This window comes from Juglans regia, chromosome 9 (genome assembly GCF_001411555.2).
Source record: "Juglans regia cultivar Chandler chromosome 9, Walnut 2.0, whole genome shotgun sequence".
NCBI classification, from domain to species: domain Eukaryota; kingdom Viridiplantae; phylum Streptophyta; class Magnoliopsida; order Fagales; family Juglandaceae; genus Juglans; species Juglans regia.
The window spans coordinates 11315569-11338248 of record NC_049909.1 but is presented as its reverse complement, the minus strand read 5'-3'; the positions used below and the strand labels follow the sequence as shown (position 1 = coordinate 11338248).

The 22680-nt window shown below is 32.8% G+C and overlaps 1 long non-coding RNA gene across 1 annotated transcript; it reads right to left on the bottom strand.

Annotated features, from left to right (window-relative positions):
- Positions 1–3436: 3436 nt before the first annotated feature.
- Positions 3437–5600, bottom strand: LOC109000298. Its single transcript, XR_001997691.2, has 3 exons — positions 5056–5600; positions 3956–4045; positions 3437–3869 (listed from the first exon to the last, which is right to left on the bottom strand). It is a non-coding gene; the product is annotated as an uncharacterized LOC109000298 (long non-coding RNA).
- Between the last annotated feature and the right edge of the window lie 17080 nt (positions 5601–22680).

The following is a 22680-nucleotide window of genomic DNA, read 5'->3' as shown; positions in this document are numbered from 1 at the left end:
AGGTGTATGTATATATTTATCAATATATGAATGAATTTTAATCGAGTCGACTTGAGCATAAACGAGAGGACCTTAATGAGCCTTAACCGAGTCGAGTCGAGTTTTGTCGGATATGTATTGTTTACAAATCGAGAGGGGATCAGCTTTCACGTACAATTTTTTATTTTTTTTTATTTTTTTTCACGAGTTGAATTCGATTCGAGTTTAATTGAACGAGCTATCGAACAGACTGATTTATTTACAGCTCTAGGTGGGTGACTTCAGAGGGGAGGATGGGTTTTTGTTTATAATTGTGACGTGGAGAAATCAGACCGGTGTGTGGTGTAAAAAGTAAAAACGGCTTATGTATATAATTTTTCATATAATAAATAAGAAAAAAATCTATTTATTATTCTTACACATCACATACCATATTTTTTTTTCTTATCAAATGTATAATATATGAATGACGAGTAGAATAATTCAATTTGTTTAAAAAGAATAAAACAAAAATCAAATTTAAAAAAAAAAACAAAAAAAAATGTAGTGTGTTATGTGGGAATGATAGGTAGCAAAACTCAATAAATAAATATAATTTTGACTTAATTTTTATTTTAACTTTTAGAATGGGCTGGTCAAATTTATAATTGGGCCCACTTGGATGTTGAGATAGTATCAATTCATTTAATCTAATCTCAATATTTAAACAGTACCATGCACTCAAACACTACATTTTTTAATTTCAAATTTTAACTTTTCAATTTTTTTTATCTAATTATTACCTAATTATTATAACTTTATCAAGCTTCTAAAAAAATACAAAAAATAATTCAACATTTTATAATATTATAAAACATCTTAATTTAAATAATTTTATTAATATTTTTTTATTATTCAAAAAAATTTCATTTCATCTTAACATCTAAACTTGTTAATATAAAATGAGAATTGACAAATCTATTCGGCCCTCCATATTAGAGCAGGTCACATTAGGAAAAAAAAGAAAGAAAAAGACTCGGCAATAATCGACCGCCCGGCCTAGCAAGCTTCCATATTTCATTTTCAAAACCTAATGTCCTAGCTAGGTCCTTTTCTTGGTCCCCCCTCCCCACAATCTCTAGTACCGGCCACCATCAACGTCCAAGGAATTAAGGCATCTCCCGGCATGGCAAGTTGTCATCGATGTCGGCAGGATCAACATCCTGTATTTCACAGTACAAAACCTCCATCCTCGCACATGCAGCAAGCTCCATTAATTTGCCAATATCGAACAATTCAAGAAGCTAATTTGATGCAATTAATTCAAATACTTCTACGATTTGTCATCATGATTCTTGTAGATTTTCTTAGCTACCAAATAGAAATTAAGATCAGCACGTACTACGTGTTATATGAAATTAAGAATGTTACAAACTGGGAATATATATATATATATATATATATATATATCGATCATCTGGACACACATGAATATTGCATGGTCTTCTTAAAGCTTTAGTAGCAGTGCCCTTAATAAATTTGTAGTATCTCTGTCATTTATTGTTTCGTTTAATTAACGGTTTTGATATATTATAGTAATGTCACCATACAAATTAGCCGTGAGCAGACATAGACAAGGATCTATCAATGTTATAAATGGAAAAGCGACCGACCATCTTACGATAATAATGTCACAAAATTAATACATATTACTTAAGCAGTAGTAGTACTATTGATCTCATCAATATGATAGCTAGCTAGCTACCCTCTGCATATTACTGCATGTCACACAAAGAATTATAGGACATATCGTCCATTTCTTTCAGTTGGATATATAGCATTGTTTAGTCATGATGATCTATGCTATGCATTAATTAAATGTACTCTGGAATATATATATATATATAGTGAGTATGAATTAATTCTAATATCTGATCGTGATCAGAGGCGAATGATCTTACGTACAGTCTAATGCTATTTATTACTCCTCTTATTATATATTAGCTGGGATATTAATATATATATATATATATATATAATTTAGTCCAAAATATCAGGCTAGGTACAATCTACGTACGTACACTAGTCAAATTGAACATCGATCGAGAAATAAATATTATATATTTATAGTAGCTAGCTAGGTACAACATTAACACGTCAGAATCATGCGTTTGAATGCAGATCGATTAGGTCAAACTTGAGGGTTCAGTGCGAGTCATCGGTCAGAATATACATAACGCGCATGCTCCATGAGACAACAAACAATTGGAGCTACAGTCAACAAATATATATATAGATATATATATATTTATATATAATATATATATAGGATCAGGCATATTATATAAATGGGATCCCCAATTATATATATGTATATATGTGTGTATTACGTACGTACATTATTTTTCTAAACTAGTAAGACTTTTATTTTGAAATTTTATGGTTAATTACAACTTTATAATATTCGGCCTCATTTTTATTGATTAATCGTTAATTAATCGTACTTGAACTTCAAGCTGGCAAGCTAATGTGTATATATATATATATATATAATATTTACGTGTTATGTATATAATATACCATGTAAACTAGGATCATGCATGTTCAGATATTGTTCTTCTCTGGTGCGAAAGAAAAAAAAAAGGTGGAAATTAAAGCAGCAACTGATCTTTCACACGAAGTATATAATGTTGATCTGCACATGGTACAGAAGATATTCATGTAGTTTAGAGAGAAGATTATTTCAAAAAAGCTTGGCTGGCGGCCACTTGTTTGTTCAAAATAGTAATAGTAGTAGTACTGACTGTATGTGTGGAAAATGATAAGCAGTCAGAGGACTTAGAGCCGCCAAAGGGTAGAAAAATTGTCCTAATTGCCTAAAACATCTTAATGCAAAAATCTTTAAAACATCATTTTTCACATGAAAAATGTTCCGATCGAGCTAGTAGCTTTAGAAAACTAGGTTCATGTTCATATTAGAGAACTGGATGAAGGTATTGGTAGATATATATAAAAGCTTGCAATAAGGAATTAATGTCCATAAATTGTTTGAAAAAACCCTTCTGTGAGGTACTTTTGCCTGAAGATAAAAGCCATGTATGATTAGAGGAGTACACACGAGATATATTATTGTGATCAAACACATGACACCATGTATACATATTCACATGCACATACACATGCATGATACCCCTAAAAAAAAAAAAAGAAAGTTGAATGCATCTGCATTAATTTACGAGTCTATAACCCACACAATGCACGGATTGTTGTGTATATTGTGTATGAGAGAGAGATAGGGTTTTATAGTGAAGAAAATCCAAACAATTTATAGGGCGGTTTAATTTGAAGAAACAATATAAATATTGAAATCGTACTTTTGAGTATAGTCTTGAATCGATTTATATTTTTATATATAAAAAAAATTTAAAATTTACAATAATCTATAATGAAATATTATTTTTAAATAATTACCGCTACATAAGCATAATAGTTCAAGATTCTATTTTTTATTCCAATTATTGTCAACAATAGTCTACAGTAGACGGGCATGCCACATCGCACTACTACCACGCGGATTCTTTATGTTATTGCCAAGTGTCTATTTCAATTATCGTTTTTCTTTTTATTCTTTTTATTTAAAAAAAAAAAGAAGTTTCTAGTTTTTTAAAATTTTCACTCCTGAAATAAAGCACTGCAACTTGAATTTCCGTAAACCAAACGCCATGGACGCCAAGATCAGCTATTTCTTCGACTCCATCGGTTCATTCTTCGCCAGCGACGATCAGATCCCTTGGTGCGACCGCGACATCATCCTTGTAAGCAAGCATACATTGGAATTTATAAAAACAATTTAATTTAATTGAGGAAGCTTGTACCCAGCGGATAAAACATTCGGATTCCTGTTCAATTGCCTGATAAAGATGAAAAAAAAGTAAGAAAATCAGGAATTTTATTAACTTAAGATAATGGATCGGAATAAGCAATTCGAAGGCAGTACATGCAAAGAATGTTGCCGATTGTGTGGTCCTCCCTCTGGACGGTGAACGATGCAGCGTTGATTATCTTCGTGTCCCTCTTGTACGACATCCTGAAAATTAAAATTGAAAAAAAATAGAGAACGAGGGTCAGAAAGAGAGGGGTTTAGAGATAAATCTTTGTTCAGAGATACTTTTTGGTGTCTTGAGGGATGCCGAAACATTCATAGCGGTCGGGACCGTTCATATTTTTTCTTCGTCTACTTCTACCGCTACTTTTGCTCTATTAACGCTCTCTCATGAAAGTGAAGTCATACGCTTCTGCTATGCTACACCATATTGAATGATGCCTTTCATTCCTGATTTGAAGTCTAAGCGTAAGCGGTGCTGTAAATTATCTAAACGGTTGACGTTTGAGAGTTGAACCTATTAAGAGTCTCTCTTCGCATCATTTCATTCCCGAATTTTATGGTATGAATGTGAATTCACCAATTGAAAACTTTGCTTTTATATAATTAAATAGATATGCATATCATGATGAATTTGAATCATTTTAGCTGTGTGGTCATTGTCAATCATGTCTTGACCAGACCATCATCTTCAAGTTGAAACAACCGCTTAAAATGTTGCAGGCGTGAAATGGCAAACCCTAGCTAGCTCAACACTAACTAATAATTATATTTGTATCCGCCCTTGCAGCTTATAACGCTGGGACCAAACTCTTTCATGACTATCCTTATTCCTGTAGTACTGGAGAATATAATATAAAACCGATAAGCACTAATTATTAGTTACGTTCTTAGGTAAGGAACAGTGCTGAAATTCTCCATAAGTATGATTGCACGAACAGTACTATCCAAACAGATCAAAGCCAGAAAACTCGCAATGAGAAGTAGATCAAAGGAAGATCACGATTTAATTTAGATCTCTTAAATGACAAGCATACGCATGGCTAAATACAATAATTATATTGTTTCCTTCTTTTTGCAAACATCTAAACGGAAAAACAAACTAAGCATGCGTAGGACATATTAAAAGCAGCTAATTATGTTTACTTTAAGACATAAAAATGACAACCAAAAATCAAGAAGCCAAAGCTTTTTTTTTAAAAAAAGAAAAATACTTATATAGTTGTAATAGCTTGATCTAGCGAACGATCGGACCGAGACGCTTGATTCCCCGAGAGCATGCAAGAGCTGCTGGATTCTTTAATGAAAAAGACCCTTCAATCATAAAAGATTGAAACTTAAAAGTAGGGTTTTCTCATAAACAAGGAAACCTTCTTCTTCTGCTGCTGCTGCTGCTTCTGCTTCTGCTTCTGCTTCTCCTCCTTCTTTTGCTGCTTCTTCTAGATTTTGAGAGTGTTGTAGGTGATGGTGAAGATCATCATCAGGGGGTTGGTGGATGATGATGAAAAAGGAATGGGTGGGAGTGTTGAGGGGGTAATGATGGAGGTGGAGGGTCAGAGGGAAGGGCGAGGAAGAGGGCATGATGATTGCTGTTGGGTGTTTCCGTTGAAAGGCTGAAGAAAAATCCAAGGTATTGCGTGCCATCTCTTAGAGAGAGACTAATTAATGGATATCCTCTCTCTCTCTCTCTCTCTCTCGGGGGGAATTATCACGAACACATGGTGCTAGCTAGCTTTTCATGCTAGCTCTTGTTCTCAAAGTAAAGGCCATATACAAATATATATATATATATATATATATATATATTTCTTTTTCAATATTTGAGGGAGAAATTAAAAAAGAAAGAATCAAGCTGTGCAACAATTTCTGCGTACCCTGGCTACAGCAGTACTACCCAATCACCATTGGTGCAACAGCTGTGATCACTTGGGAAGCACATGATCAGGCGTTTTATATTATTGTGGCTGAATTTTTTTTCAATTTTCTCTATAATTCCTCAGTTTTTTATTAAGAGCAGCAGTAAAAGGCTGTTTGTGACTGTATATGGAGTTGATGAAATGCTTAAGCTTTATTGGGTTCAGCTAAAGATGAAATTTGGCAGGCACACTGATCTTAGCAATAAGAGATCATATAAAAATGGGAAAAAAAAAAAAACTTAAAAAAAAGAAAGATCAATAGAATGCCAAAGGAATCGTATATAGATCAACTGATCAGAAATGACAGAGTGAGAGAATCGAAAACCTATGTGCAAGTGTGTGAGAGGAAGAGAACAGCCTGAACAGGCTAGGAGCTGGTACTTAAGATTTAGGCAGAATGTGTGGCCTTGTGAGTATATTGGCTGGCCTGCAAAAGCACTTGGGTAAATATAAATGGGGACAAAAATGTTAGCTACTGTTGCTCAAATGTCTCAATCTTTTTACTAAAAAGCAGCTATTTTTTTTTTAAGTTTTTCAACTCCAATGTCTGAAAGTAATAATTCATTGTCTACGGACAAAGATAAGATTCCCAAATGTGCATATTTTTTGAATGGGTCACCTCAGTACTCTACCCTGCATGATACCTGATTTGATAATATCTATGTACAACTTATTAAAAAAATACCCAAAACCATTTGATAATTGTGCATGCATCTTTTCATCTCTTTTTACCATGTTTCTTTTCCATATTCCATTCATGCTCGATGACTTTTTTCTCTCGGAAAATGATAGGGCTCTATTCTCTTATTATTATTATTATTATTATTTTTTATTTGATTTTTTTGATTTTTTGATTTTATTTAATAGTTAAGAAAGTTATTATTAATAAAACTATATATATTTTTAATTTTTTTCTTAATGATTAAGAATGTTAAAAAAATACTTAAAAAAATGATAAAAAATAAAAACACTATAAATAATAAATAATAATAAAAGAGTAGTAACTGTATCACTGCCTTTTCTCTCTTCAAACATCATGAAAAAAAAATTATTTGCTCGTGTGTTTTTTTAGATTAATTTATATTAATAAATATTAATAATTTAGTTTTTTTTTTTTTGTATGACTATCTCACATGCAGTAAGCTGTGTGTTTACCTACCAACTTTCAATTAATTAGTAGCGTATGTAACTCAAATTACCATGTCCCATTGAAGTGAACAATATGAACCCTAAAAGTCTAAGTCCTTGTTTGTTTGTGAAGATGATATGATATAAGTTGAAATTAAAGTTAAAAAGTATAATAAAATATTGTTAGAATATATTTTTTAATATTATTTATATTTTACGATTTGAAAAAGTTAAATTATTTATTTTATTTTATATTGAAAGTTGAAAAAGTCGTAATGATTAAATGAGATGAAATATTTTTTGAAAATAAACTAGACCTAAAATTTAATGCTATTTGCGTAAGGAACCTGTCAAAGGGAGATTGGTCACTCCCATAGTGATTAGGCTACATACACGTGTGTGTATGTATATTTTGGAGATGACCCAAACACATACAGTTATTAATTTATTTACGTAATCAGTTAATCATCCAATGATGCATCATATCATTAATAAGGCCAAAAGACACAATCATGAAATGATTGAAATGTATATATATACATGCTTCATCAATCCTTATCTTTCCAATGTCGTTTTTCGTCCATTTCAAAAACATGTTTTAGCATCATTTTCCTCGTCCTTTCCAATGTCCCAAACATCTGATCATGTAGTTGCTCGTACCATTATTTTTGGTCGATATCTGAGGCGAAGAAGCGGGTATAATAAGACGCATATTGTATTAACTTTTCTTCTTGTTGTCAACATCGATCTAGCAATTTCCTAGACTAATTTCCAGGCAAACTTATCTTATTCTTTTTAAAAAATAGAATAATTTATAATAGTGATTGCAAAAGAGACGATCTAATATTAAAGTAAACTTACTTGAATTAATTATGCTGTATTAGTTAGGTTTTCATGAGTAGTTAATTAATAGCTAGTTAGCCACCTCATGTCTGTATTTACAAGAGTGGGTCGGTTTGTCATGAATCGAGTCCTTAATATAAAGTGTATCGAGTCATTCATCTGGCCGTATGTTACACACATAATTCATTATTATTTCTGCAGATCTCTTAGTTTATTTTCTAATTTCTTTTTTTCTTCATATAATATTTTGATCTCTCTCTGATAAATATATATATATATATATATATATATTATCTTCATTGGTACGAATCAAAACGACTTTGAAAAGGTTTTTGATCGTATTTTCCACCATTTATCTTCTTCTTCATCTCCTTTTATATTCTTTTAATTAAAGCTTGTAGAGCTTGTTATCATGTTACAGTTTCAATTCCTGTTTGTGGTAGCACTTAGGGGTGGGCAATATTTTCAAGCTCCGAACTTTGTCCGAGTTCCGACCAGGCTCCGACTTCGATGAAGTCAGAGTTTACGAAATTCGGAGTTGGAGCTCTGACTTTAGTACTCAGAGTTCGGAGTCAAAGCTCTGACTCCAGTAGTCGGAGTTCGGAGTCGGAGTCGGAGCCCATGTGGGCTTCGTACTCCAACTCCAAACTCTGACTTTTTTGTAAAAATTGAATTTTTTTTGTTCCAGGTGACGTTTGCTTGAGTGACACTCGAGTGTGGCTCGAGAGAACATCACACAGATTGTTTGCTCGAGCCTTCGCTCAAGTGTGGCTCAACGAACGTCTCACAGATTATTCGCTCAAGCCCATTTTTTACTCCGATTGGAGCTTTGAGCTTCGACTCTGAGCTCCAAACTCTGATTGAAGTTGAACTCTAACTCCAGTCGGAGTCGGATGGGGTTTTGACCTCTGACCCCAGTCTGAGTTGGAGGCCGTCGGAGGTGGGCCTTCCGACTCCGTCGGAGTCGAAGCCCCCCCTTAGTAGCACTTCAGTCGGCTCGAAGATTTTTTTTTTTTTTTTAATGAAGATGACGATACCCCTTTTTTATTGATTATCATCACTTATGTGGAGGAATACATTTTACAAGAAAGAGAAAATTTGGGGATTACAAGAATAGAAAGATAAAGCTCAAAAACCAAGTTTCTAAAATGCTGAAAGGAGAAACATAAAGGAAAAGTCCAACAAAACCAAGTAATAATCTAGGAAATTAGTGCCAAATAGATGAAAGACCAGCACAATCCAGAGAGGGCAAAACAATCATATGTTTAAGAAGTTGAAGAAGAGAAAAAGTCTTATTATCTCATTGCACCGTAATTGGCTAGGCTGTCCATAAGCGTATTACCTTCTCTTTATACATGATTGATACTAGAAGGAAAATGTTCTTGAAGTGTGCAATATCGTCCTAATGGAATCAATGATTGTTTTGGAGAATTGAGCATAGAGAGTATATGGATAGGGATGAAGGTGAGGATAGATTTAATCAAAGTAAGCTTGCCTCTTGTAGATAAAAGGCAACCTTTCCACCCAATCCTTTTTTCCTTATTTTTCTTTTCAAGATGGGATAAAAGGCATAAATGGGAAGCTTGCCATGGAAAAGGGGGCCACCAAGGTAGATAATAGGAAATTTACCTCTGCTGAAATCCTTGGTGGTAAGGATAATATTTTTTTCTTGTGCTTGAGACACTTTTATGCAGCAGGAAGACACTTTTGGAATGATTTCTTTTTTGTCCCAAGATGTTCTCGTAAAGAGTAATGAAGGACGTAAGGGCTTGGAGGCTTTTCTTGGAACCATTGGTAAAGACCAAAGGATCATCGGCAAAGTGGGTATGGCTGATAAGGTTACACCCACGAGGAACAACATATGGAGTAGTATGGCGAGCCATCATCAGTTGATGCAAACCTAGATTTTGCGGCTTTTTACTAATGATGAAAAGAAAGGGAGGTAGAGGGTCTCCCTGTCGAAGGCCTCAGCTAGCAGCGAAATAGTCGGCATTGGTACCATTAAGTTATATGGCAAAGGTAGAATTCTAGTAGCAAGTCTTAAGAAGAGAGACCACAGGTGCTCTAAAACCAAAAGCGAACAGCACTTGAGAAAGATAGATCACCTAGTTAAACCTATCAAAAGCTTTGTTCATATCAACTTTAAGCATGACATTGTTACCACAGGTATTTTTAGCGATGCTATGAGTCAATTCTTGTGCTAAGGTGATACTATGCGAGATAATTCCCCCTAAACAAAAGCACCTGGATGATCAGAGATAATTTTGGGCATTATAGTAGAGATCAGGCGAGTAGCTAATTAGACTCTGGAGACAATCTAATTATAACAAACTTGGAAAAGACTAATTGGCCTGAAATCGGAGAAAGTAGTAGCCCTATCAATTTTTTGGAATTAAAGTAATGAAAGTGTGCTCATAGGAAGGAGGTAAGAGGACTCGTTGAAAAAGTTCATTAATAGCCTCAAGAAGGTCATTACATATAATAGACTAGCAAGAAATATAGAAGGAAGAGGCCAGAGACCTGCATGGTCCGGGAATAGAGTCCATAGGAATGCTCCAGACTGCGTTATTAAACTCATCTAGGGTGGGAGATTTGAGAAGAAGAGCATTCTCATCCCGAGTCATGAGACTTGGAATATGATTCAGCAAAGGGGTGGCCTCATAAAGGTTCACGAGCTGTCAATTGTTTTTGAAAAAAGTCCACATCAGCAGCAGCCTGAATATTGTTGTAATCAAGAGTAGATGTACCATCAGGGAGATTGAGAAAAGCAATGCTAGCTAGCTAGCTTTTCTCCTTTTATGAGCAAACCATCTAATGAATAAATTTAGTATTTATGTCGTCCTCTAACATTACTTTTTTTTTTAAACCTTTGGTTTTAGAAATTTTTAGAGATCCCAAGGCCTAATTCCTCTTTTAATGCGGTATTCTTGCTCCAAAAGTGAAGGCAGCTTTAATAAAATGGGATACCTTCTACTAACTTTTTATGGGAAATTAAAACAAAAAACAAGACTGCATGCGTTTTGACAAGATTGGATACAACATGAGGACTTTCTCCCAAAGTAAAAAAAGAGTATGTCTTCTTTAGGTTTCTCCGAAATGTATGAGAAATATATGTATATATGAAGCTGCTTGTTTAAATTTATATTATAGTACTGTGAACAAGCATGCACAAAAGCAGAAATTATCAGCCATTTATGCAGAGCTCAACCTGAAAAGTTTCTCCACTCCAAACAGTCGGTGGGGTAAATTCAAAATTGTACTTGGTTGGAATACATATATATATATGAACCAATTATATATGTTTGACTCTGATAAAGTGATCTCCCGCATGAGCCAGCCTTTTCCATTCCACTTTCGCCTTTTTGAGAGTGAAAATTGTTGTGGGAAACCAAAGTGGTTTGAGAAATAAAGGTAAAAACTTTTCCGGGAGATTCAGTGTGTGTTTGGATGTTGAAGTGAGTTGAGTTAAGATGATAAAATATTGTTAAAATATTATTTTTTAATATTATTATTATTTTAGAATTTGAAAAAGTTGAATTGTTTATTATATTTTGTATTGAAATTTAAAAAAATTATAATAATAAATTGAGATGAGTTGAGATGAGTTTGACAATCAAACTCACAAATATGGGTAGAGAGATAGTCTGGTTACACTTCATTTATTATTTAGTTATTCTTTTTGTTTTTATTTTTTGAATTTAGATTGAAAATATTAGAAAATGACCTTCTTGCACAGGTCAATTTTATAAAATTAAATTTATTTTTAATTAAATTATATAATTATATTAGTTGATTGAATTTATTTATTTTTAAATTATACAAGAAAATAATATTATATAATTTTTAATCCAAATTTAAATAATAATAATAAATAAAATGTAAGTATATCATTATCTTTCAAATATATATCCGGGCCCTTTAGCATGCTGCAGCCAACAAAGTTCCGAACCCAATGCTCAAAAGTTCACAGGATTTCTTGTCTCCAAATTCTGGCATCCAAAAAAAAAAAAACATGCTAAACATCAGTTTATGAACATCATCGACACGCTAGCTCTCTATAAACTACAAACATTACTTTTGTCCGGTTTATATAGTCACCTGTCTTTTCTTTTCTATCTTTTTGCTGGATATGAGTTGTCAAACTTAATTATATCCTAATTATGGAAATTAATAATATACTCAAAAATTAAAAAATAAAAATAACTTTCTCAAATTATACTGAAAGGTATATAATGAATCGGTGAGAGACGTACGTTGTACCTAAAAATTTAAGTCGATAATAAAAAAGGTAAACTTTTATTATTATCTTTTTTATATTTTAACATGAATGATTAAAATATTGTAAGTTTATTTCTCGTTATCAAAAAATAATTATGATGCAGTATATTAGATTATAAAATTATTTTTATTATAAAATAAATCTAACATATTATATAATATAATATCTATTTAGAAATTATTTTTATAAAAATTTTTTATAATCTAATATACTGCATCATAATTATTTTTTGATAACGAGAAATAAACTTACAATATTTTAATCATTCATGTTAAAATATAAAAAAGATAATAATAAAAGTTTACCTTTTTTATTATCGACTTAAATTTTTAGGTACAACGTACGTCTCTCACCGATTCATTATATACCTTTCAGTATAATTTGAGAAAGTTATTTTTATTTTTTAATTTTTGAGTATATTATTAATTTCCATAATTAGGATATAATTAAGTTTGACAACTCATATCCAGCAAAAAGATAGAAAAGAAAAGACAGGTGACTATATAAACCGGACAAAAGTTTTTTATTATAAAATAAATCTAACATATTATATAATATAATATCTATTTAGAAATTATTTTTATAAAAATTTTTTATAACGCCAATGGCTTAACTTAGAGCATCGTGACCATGTCGATAAATAAATAAATTTGAGATCTATAAAAAAAAAAAAATTATTTTTTAATGATTTCACTTTAAAAAAGAATATAGAAAAACTGAACTTCAAGTTTATATATAATATTATTCTTTTTATTTTAAAAAAGAGAGATAAAGAAGTAAGGAACAGTTACTGAGACGGCGATGGTAGGACCAAGTAGGGCCATATTTTGAGGAGGAATTAGGTAGTGAGGCTCCAATGACTGAACCAAAAGGACCAAAAAAAATAAAAAATAAAAAGTGACCGTTTTATTCCCCGAAAGTGCTGTGACCTGTTTGGGTCCAAAAATATGGATTTCATCATTACATTGAGAAAGTGAGTTGCCACTACATGATTTGTTTGGAAATATCGTAGACAAGCAAACCAATAGCAAAAGGAGTAGTAAGATCCAACATTCATTCATTCATCCACTTTCTAATCAAAGTCCCACTCGGAGTTGCAAAAGCCCACGTTTGAGAATCATGGACCAAATTATTGAGAGTCTCTTAATTTAATTTCTCGATCCATTGGGTTTATAATTTATAACAAAACATGCCCTATTCAACCCCTTCATCCCATGCAATCTCATCAAATGATTTCGTTAATCAAACTAGTTATATATATATATGTTTATATATATATATGTTTATATATATACCAGCGGTGGCTAACGTGCAAAACACGTTTGCCATGTATGCCTAATTAAAAAAAATAAATAAAAATTTTTAATATTAAAATAATCTAATATATATGAGTAAAATTATTATTTATTTATATTCATCATTTATTATGGAATTTAAATTATATTAAAATTTTAAAATAATTATATAGTTCTTTTCTATTAAAAATATTCAGTAAAACTTCATCATTTATTTAATGATGAAAAAATAATATTTTATAAATTAAAGTTGATTTTAAGTGTATGATATAATATTATTCTCTTAAAAATATTCAGTAAAACTTTATCTTTTACTTAATGATGAAAAATTAATATTTTATAAATTAAAGTTAATTTTAAGTGTATGGTAGAATATTTATATTTTAGTTATTTGTTTTATGTTAGTTTAAATCAATATTTAAACTTCTATCGTTAGATTAAATCTGAAGATTAAAGATGAAGGGTTGTAATTTAAAACCTAAAAATTAACATTTTTCCCACGTACGTTTGCCTAATTTAGTTAATTAAGAATATTATCATATTTAAATTATGTTAAAACTCTAATTATTTATATAATTTTAATTTCTTAAAAATATTTAGTAAAATTTTATCATTTATTTAATGATGGAAGATTAATATTTAATAAATTAAATTTGATAGTTTATGTATAATATAATATTTATATATTAATTATTTAAATTTTAAATTAATTTAAATCAATGTTTAAATTTTTATTGTTAGATCAAATTTAAGAATTTAAAATGAAGAATTGAGATTAATTTCTTAAAAATATTTAATAAAATTTTATTGTTTATTTAATTTATTTCAATATTTTTAATTAAATTAATATTTATGTATATTTAAATCAGTATTTTTATCTTTTATTGTTAAATCATTTTGAAGATCCCAAAACGAAAGGACTTGATAAATCCCTATATATTTTTCTTTTCTCCCTCACTTTTCCCTCCCCTCTCTCTCTCCTCCCTCGGCTCACGCGTACGCGGTACGCTGCCCCTCCTCCCAGCCGAATCTTCCTCTGCCCAGCCCGTCGCCGCTGTGCGTCGGTGAGCCTCACCGCCTCTTCCACCGGCATCACCACACTCCGGCAAGTCCCCCCACACCGGTCTCCCTCTCTCACGCTCTCTCTTCCTCTCTCTCGGTTGTGCACAGCCTGAATGGGTTTGATGCTGTTGCGCCGCCGTACGCCATCCTCCGGCGCCACCACCTCCACGATAGCCTCCTCTCCCACCGGCCATCCCCCTCCAGCGAGCTCGGCCTCCATCTCCGTGCCGTTTGCTCCCACGAAATCTACCTCTCTCTTGCACGGGTTCTCCACACCCACGGCGGAGCTCCACCTCCTCTGGCCACCGCACCACCACCGAGACCTCCTTTCGCCACCGACCACCTCTCGTAGCCGTCCTCACGCCCAGCCTAGCCACCATGGATGCTCACCTTCCCTCAAGGATGCCCACTTCCCCTTAGGCCACCTCCACCACCGTAATTTGTGGTGATTTTTTTTATTTTATGGTATTTTTGTTATGATTTTATAGTGATTTTGTGGTGATTTTGTTAATTTGTGATATTTTTGTGAAGATTTTATGATGATTTTGTGATTTTACCGTGTATTTTTGTGATGATTTTATGGTGGATTTGCTTCGGTTGCCTCTGTGGTTTTGCGGTTTTGTGATTTTTTGTGATGAATTTATGGTGGATTTGCTTCGGTTGTCTCTCGTGATTTGCGGTTTTGTGATTTTGCTGTTGATGTCACTATTGATGTCACTGTTCATTACTGTTGATGTCACTGTTCATTGGACGATAGACGCTTTTAAGTATAAAGAGATATAGTTACTAGTGCAGAGCAACATGTAAATCACGTTTGTCTAGTTTAGTAAAATAATTATTTTTATTAAATAATGTGCTTCTTATAAAAAAAATATATAGATTTCAATCAATAATTTAATGGATAGAAAAAAAATATATAAAAAATATATCGACATCCTTCTTTTGCAAAAATATGGTCACAAAATATACATTTATCTGTTGTTTCATCTGTTATAAATAAAGGTTAGATCTTCGTATTATTGCTTATTAGATTCAATTTTCTTAAATCGTTTTTCTATGATTCAATATATGTATCCTTTTTTTACAATGACTCTCCTACATTCGGTTTTATTTTTAACTTTTCTACATAAAATAGGATTTTTGTTATATTTAAAAAAACCCTCATTTCTCAGTTTCTCTAAGATCTTTCAATTTCTTCATATTCAATGTTTCATTATTTGAATTTCTATTGAATTTTTTGTTTAATTTTACACTAACATATTTATCTGTTGTAAATAAAGATATTACATATTCTTTTTGTAGATAGGGTTTTCAGATGTGTTTTCCTTATCTCTAGTGATCTGTTAATTTTTTTTTATTTTTTTTTATAATACACTCACAATTTATATTAGGTTGTATATATTGTATGTTTTTCTTGGTTTGTGACAAAAATTATTTCTACCAAACTTCTCCAAAACACAGATTTTAAAATACAAATTCCTTTTAAATATTTTCATATATTGTTGATTCTGTTCGAACACAATATTGTCCTTATACATGGCACCAACAAAGCCACAAACACAGTATTAAACAGAAAAATAATAACTCAGAAAGAGAAAATATTTTTAGATGCCTTTGTTTTGGCCCTACCTATATGCCGAATTTCTTTTAGTTACTTTTTTTTTTCCTAATTTTATAATACACTCACAATTTATGTTAGATTGTATATATTGTATGTTTTGCTTAGTTTGTGACAAAAATCATTTATGCCAAACTTCTCCAAAACACAGTTTGTGACAAAAACTTCTCCAAAACACTCACAATTCCATAAAATAAGAAAATAATTATATAATAAATGACGTTAAAAAATAAATAACACCATACACTTACAAAGAGTAAAACCAAAAACGTCCACACTCCTCAACCAAAAGACGTGAAGACAAATGACCAAAAAAACCCACATAATAACCATTCACCAAAAAAAAAAAAATAATAATAAAATAAGGGAGGGGAAGCCATAAAAGATTGCACCAAACAATTGAAATTTTTTACTTTTGAAATATGTTATAAAATATGTTGTGTGAATATAATTGTTGGGATTAGTTATCGTCGGACTGAAATAAAAAAAGTAAATAAAAAAAATCTAGAAAATAATTTATATAGAAAAGACATTTCAAAATCAATATCACCATACACTTGCAAAGATGAACCATAAATGTCCAGTTCTGAAAATCCTTAACCTGAAAATAAATCACCAAAAATAACCCACAAAAAATAATAAGGAAGACGGTTATCATCATTGGTTTCTCTTCCTCCACAACATTGTGGAGGCTCCATTTTCAGCTCCTAACTGATCACAACCTAAATAAGGAAGACGGTAGTCCATGTGCCACCTAAACAAATTCACCACGTCGATCTAGATCGATCCACTACTGCCCCCACCATTTGTATGACTAGCAAGCTAGCTAGCAAGGCATGTGAAGGCCATCCGACACACAATAGGCAAGTGTGGCACACACTCTCCGCTAGCTCCTCTCAGTTACAATCTAATTTATACGTACCTAACAAATACAATTTGGGTTTGAGTTTAAATCTTTATATTTATCACTTTTCAAACTCAAAAAAAAAAAAAAAAACTTCAGGCAAACTATACAACGCTAATTTGGCCTATATATGTCTATGCCACATTGCGTGATCAAGCATTATTTTCTAACACTGATGAATGGACGACATGGCTTACAAAATTTGTGCAGTGAGGGTACGTGCATGCCTATAAGTAAGGTGTGGGGAGGGACCATATATGCATGAGCTTGTGTGTTAGTGTGTGCCAAACTTTGACGTAAGAAGCTCGTTTCACTTTCACAAGAGACAATCTCTATTTTTCCCTCTCTTTTACTATCACTTTCACCACAACTTCCCACTCTCACGCACCAACACTTCTTGAAATTCACGTGATCAGCTATGTGATGCTCCCAACTTTGGCTTGAGATTTAATAGAGATTGAAGTGTCATGATATGCAACACAATATTACGTACTTCCATCACAAATAATACCCAATGCACCTAGCCTACATTTAGCAGTATGCAATAATCACAACGGAATAATTCTTTCAATTTATAATGTGTACCAGAATAAACTAAAATTCCAAACTAAAATTTATAACCATAAATACAGCAGATTGTACTGATAGTAAGTCAGTATAATATTTACAAACAATAAACATAATTGAGTGTCTTTGAGATGCATACTCCAAAAATACAAAACATCCACTTCACATAGTTCCAAACTTAAAAATTAAACCGTTTACAAATCTCAGCTATTAATAAGAAAATAACATCTAGAAATTGGAGTATGAGCTCCATTGTCTCCTCTAGGTCAAGCTCCTCACTAGTCGACCTCATTCAAGCATGTATGTTCCTCGTCATGCTAACCTATAACAACTTCTACTATCCCAGGTAAGAATGGTATAGTTAGGACTACTAATGTGTGATTTTTACAAATCTCAGTAAGTTATACTAATAACTTAGTAAGAGTTCACAAATACATATATAGTAATAAACATTACATGTATGCATGAATGACATGAACTTTTATTTACAAAACTGTATGTTCACCCATTTATATTCCTTTTAAAAAATAAGGTGACTTTGAAACATCAGAGCTTTCATACTTTCATTCATGCTTCCAAATAACATTTTTTTATTTATTATTGTTCTTACAAAGGGTGGAAACCTCAGGGTTTCCATAAATCGGGTGCTCATGTTGGTTACTGCACCACATCACAGGTTTTAGCTTAGATGTGACTGGCTGCGTTTGGTTTCCAAAGTCAGCTGAGTTCAGTCTAACTTTGAGTTGAGTCTAACATCCAAACACCCAATTCCCAAATTACTAAACTCATCCCAACTCAAAACCTTTTTACACGTGGGATCCACAACCTTTTTTAACTTAAAATATCTTTATACGTAGGACTCACAACCTTTTTCAATTTCCCACAAAAAGTACTAAACTCATCTTAATATCCAAACACATTTTTAACTCAATTTAGATGAGCTTCACATAATTCTCTCCACTACTTAACTCACCACTATTAATAAAAAACTCAACTCAGCTCAGTTTAGTTCAACATCCAAACGTAGCCTTATCATCAGATATACTTAGGTAGAGCGGAACATCTACACCATGAGTATTTTATTCATTTCGCAACCACCAGTGTTAGGTGCTCTACTAACTTTGCTCTAGTAATTTTTTTATTCCATTCGAAACCCGTTGATTGTTCTTCTTCAATCTAGGAAATTTCACTTTATTTTTAATAACTCTAGAGTGGCAGGGGATTTCCACTCAGATATTCTCCCATCCTGGCTTTGGGTACGTGACAAAAAAGATTTTCATGCTTGATGACTTATACTTCATGACATGTACTTGTGCTTCATGAGAAATGACAGATATGATGACTTGCTCATTTTGGATATAAATGAAACTTCAGAACACAAACATAAATGCAATGTTTATCAATAAACATGAATTCATAAACCATGAGAAGTTAAGAGCTAACTTACAAACTTGTTAGTTGCTTAAAAACAGAAAACTCTTCAAAGGGTATAATAAATACGAACTAAGGTTAAGACTATTTAATCAACCATAAAGTTCATCATTAAACTTTGGAATTTCCAAAAGTTAGCAATAATTGCAAATCGCCCATTCAAGTTGCAAAAATTGCATTTCGACCCCTAAACTTTTAATAATGGAAATTTGGCCCAAAAACTAACAAAAATCCTCAAACTACACATATTTTCCATGAAAAATCGATTTCTGGGCTCAAAGTAACATTCCTCGTACAACAACTGAAAAGATAAGCCAAAATCCAAACCTACGAGCATAAGCATTTTCACTACTTGTGATTAAAGCCTAAAATATTCATACTTGTAATAATCTCTTGATCCGAAAATTAACACTTAATAAATACCAAAACAGAACCTAAAACAATATTCATACTCTTCACATTATATATGTCCAGATTTGCAAGAAAATATCAATCCATATAACTTGATCTTCAAAGACCAAAAACCGAGTCCTTAATAGGCAATTCTAGCTTTCATTGTAATACCTCAAAAGAAAGTTAGATCAAGAGTAATTCTTTGATTATTGGATATTGATTTAATGTGGAAAAATAGGAAATTCATCAATGGATTAAACTAGTTAGGAAGTTATTTCAAGAGCAAAGTTGATTTATGATCCTTAAAGAGAAAAAGATCCTTGTTGGATTTAATTGAGGTACTTATGATCATAACTAGATAAAAAGCATTGCACCATTAGTTTAGCTTGAATCTTTAGAAATTTATGGTGCAATTAATAGAAGTTTTAGTGATTTTAAGGTGCAAAATGGTCCAATAATGGAGTGCCACGTGTCATGCTTTGGGTTGCCTCATCTTTAGCTGAAATCTCCATTATGGGTAACGCCTCATGGCACCTAGAAAGCAAGGGTCAGCAGTTCAGGGCATTTGTACCACTTTTTCACCATCCAACTTATCAAGATTTGTACAGTACTACTGTCCATGAAGCAATGCAAAGAGAGAGAATGAGTTGGTGCCTTATATTTGTGGCTGCCGAGCTTCTTTTTCCTCTCCTTCATTTTGTATTGTGCAAACCGAAGCCCCTCTCTCATTTCTCTGGTCACTCTAATTTTCCTAAATGAAGGCATGGAGATAATAGCACTAAGAATTTCCAAAACAATTGAAATAGTTGCTTGCGGTGTCTTGATCATGGCTTTCGAGTTTCGAGTTTGGACTACAGCAAATGCTTGAGGCGATCCCCTGCTTGGCAAAAAGCCCGGACCATTTGTCTATTTCCCTTTATTTTGATTTTGATTTTAAATATTTCAAACACTACTGTAATGAGGCGTTTATTTGGGGCCTCTACCCCCTCCTCTTATTCCTCTATCTTTTTATTTTTATTTTTTTTGTTCTTTTATAAAATATATTGCATTCATTAATAATGGACATTACAAGTTTGACCTGAAACATACATAACAAGCCATGTACAACATTAATAGCTCCTTAGTACACAACTGTGACTGACATGGTTTAATTCATGCTGCAAACCTCTACAGACCACCATTTGAGAGATATCACAACTCTGTCCAAGACAGAATTTACAAACCACATATTCTGTCTAAGACGGAGTAGATGCACACTCTATGGACAAAAGTCCAAGAGATTGTGTTTTTTATTTTTATTTTTCTAAAACAAAAGACATAACAGAAATTAAAGAAACAATTACATCTTGGAAAGACATAGAACCGCATTTTCAACCTTGGAGGAAAAAAAGACAAACAAAGTGACTGTGATGGCACGTGAGAACCACGCGTCACCCTGGAAGTCTGGCAGTCAGTCAGAAGTAACTGGTGGCCCTAGGCTCAAAAAAGCCGCATGCGGTGGCAGAAGAGCACCTCTATCTTTATTTTAAAACAAATTTGTTTAAAAAAGAAACATAGAAAGAAAATGAAGAAGCGTACAGAAAATGAAAGAAAATCTACATTTATTATCTAGGGGGAGGCTTCTGCGAGTTGTTTCCGTGCAATGAAGGCAATTAAGTCAAAGATGATTTTAGAGATGACACTTTCAGATGGGCGACATTTGGCCTCTCCTGATGTTGTTCATCTTGGTGCAGTGGAGTACTTTGAAAATTTTCTAAAATCAGGCCAAGGCTTTCTTTACCGAATCTCTCCTATTTAATTGAGGCTCCAATTGTGGAAGAAAAAAATGAGATGATATGTAAGGTGCCATCGTTGGAGGAAGTGAAGGATACAATTTTTGCTATTCCGGTTGATTGTAGTCCGTGTCCAGATGGATTCGGATCAGTTTTCTTTCATTATTATTGGGATATTGTTAAGATGGATATGGTGGATGCAATTGGAGATTTGTTTAGAGGAAAGATTTTTCCTCAGCTTTATTCAGCATCGTCCCTGGTGCTTATTCTAAAAGTTGATAATCGGACCAACTTTGATAAATTTCGACCTATTAGCTTGTGTGGTAATTTATAAAGTTTATTCTAAAGTACTTGTCCAGAGTCTTACTCCTAATTTCTCTAGACTAGTTTCGCCTGAGCAATGTGCTTTTCTTCCTTGGAGAAGCATTTTTTATAACATAAGCTTGACGCAAGAAATAATTCAATCGATTAATAAGAAGAGGAGAAGTGATAATGTGTTGATGAAGGTGGATATGGCAAAAGTGTATGACATTGTTGAATGGGATTTTTCATTACATGTGGTTGAAGCTTTTGGGTTTTCTCATCAAGTTTGTGGATTGATTCAAAATTATATTACTTCGTCATGGTTTTCAATGGTGATGAATGGCATCTCTAAAGGCTTCTTTAAAGGTGGTAGGGGTCTTTGACAAGGTGATCCACTATCTCCTCTTTTGTTTATCTTGGTGGAGGAGGTTTTATCTAGGCTGATAAAGTATGGTTTTGCAGAAGGAAAAATGGAGCCATTTTCTCATCCAAGAGGAGTTTCGCATATTTCTCATTCACTATATGCGGATGAAATTTTTATCTTTACGTATGGTAGCCTCAAGTCTCTTCGAAATATTCTGTAAGTTTTTGAAACTTATGAAAGATGGTCGGGTTAGATGATTAGTGTGGGAAAATCTTCTCTTAATTTTTCTAATTCAATCTATCATGCTAGGTAGTGGGTGCTTCTTCGAGAAACTAGTTTTCAAGAGGGTGTCTTCCCTTTTTGCTATTTAGGCATGCCTATAATTTTAGGGAGGTTGAAATTTGTACACTTGGAGGGTTTGGTGACTAAAATCCGTGTGAGAATTGGCAGATGGAAATCCAAATTACTTTCTCAAGGAGCTCGTCTACTCTTGATCGGGCAAGTACTGATGAGTTTGCCTATACATTTATTATCCAGCATTCAAGCCCTTAAAACTGTTTTGAAGAGATTAAATGGGTGTTTTAGCAAATTATTTTGGGGTTCTTCGGAAGAAAGATACAAATATAGTTGGCGTGCATGGAAGAAGATATGTTTGCCAATTGAGGAAGGTGGTTTGGGCATAAAAAGGTTGGATGACATTCAACTATCTCTATATGTAGAATTTTCCTAGAAGTTGCTCTATGAGAATTCTTTTTGGGCAAATTTTTTTCGAGCTAAGTATGTGAAGACTCACCATGTGTCGTTGCTTGATCCTTGCAAGGGTTCAAGAAATTGGCGTATGATTGTGAGGTGCTTGTCGTTGGCTTTAAATCATTCTCATTGGAATATAAGAGAGGGGATAATTTCTTTTTGGCATGATCGATGGTCGGATGAGGGTCTGTTGAATTTTTTTTTCCAGTCTGTC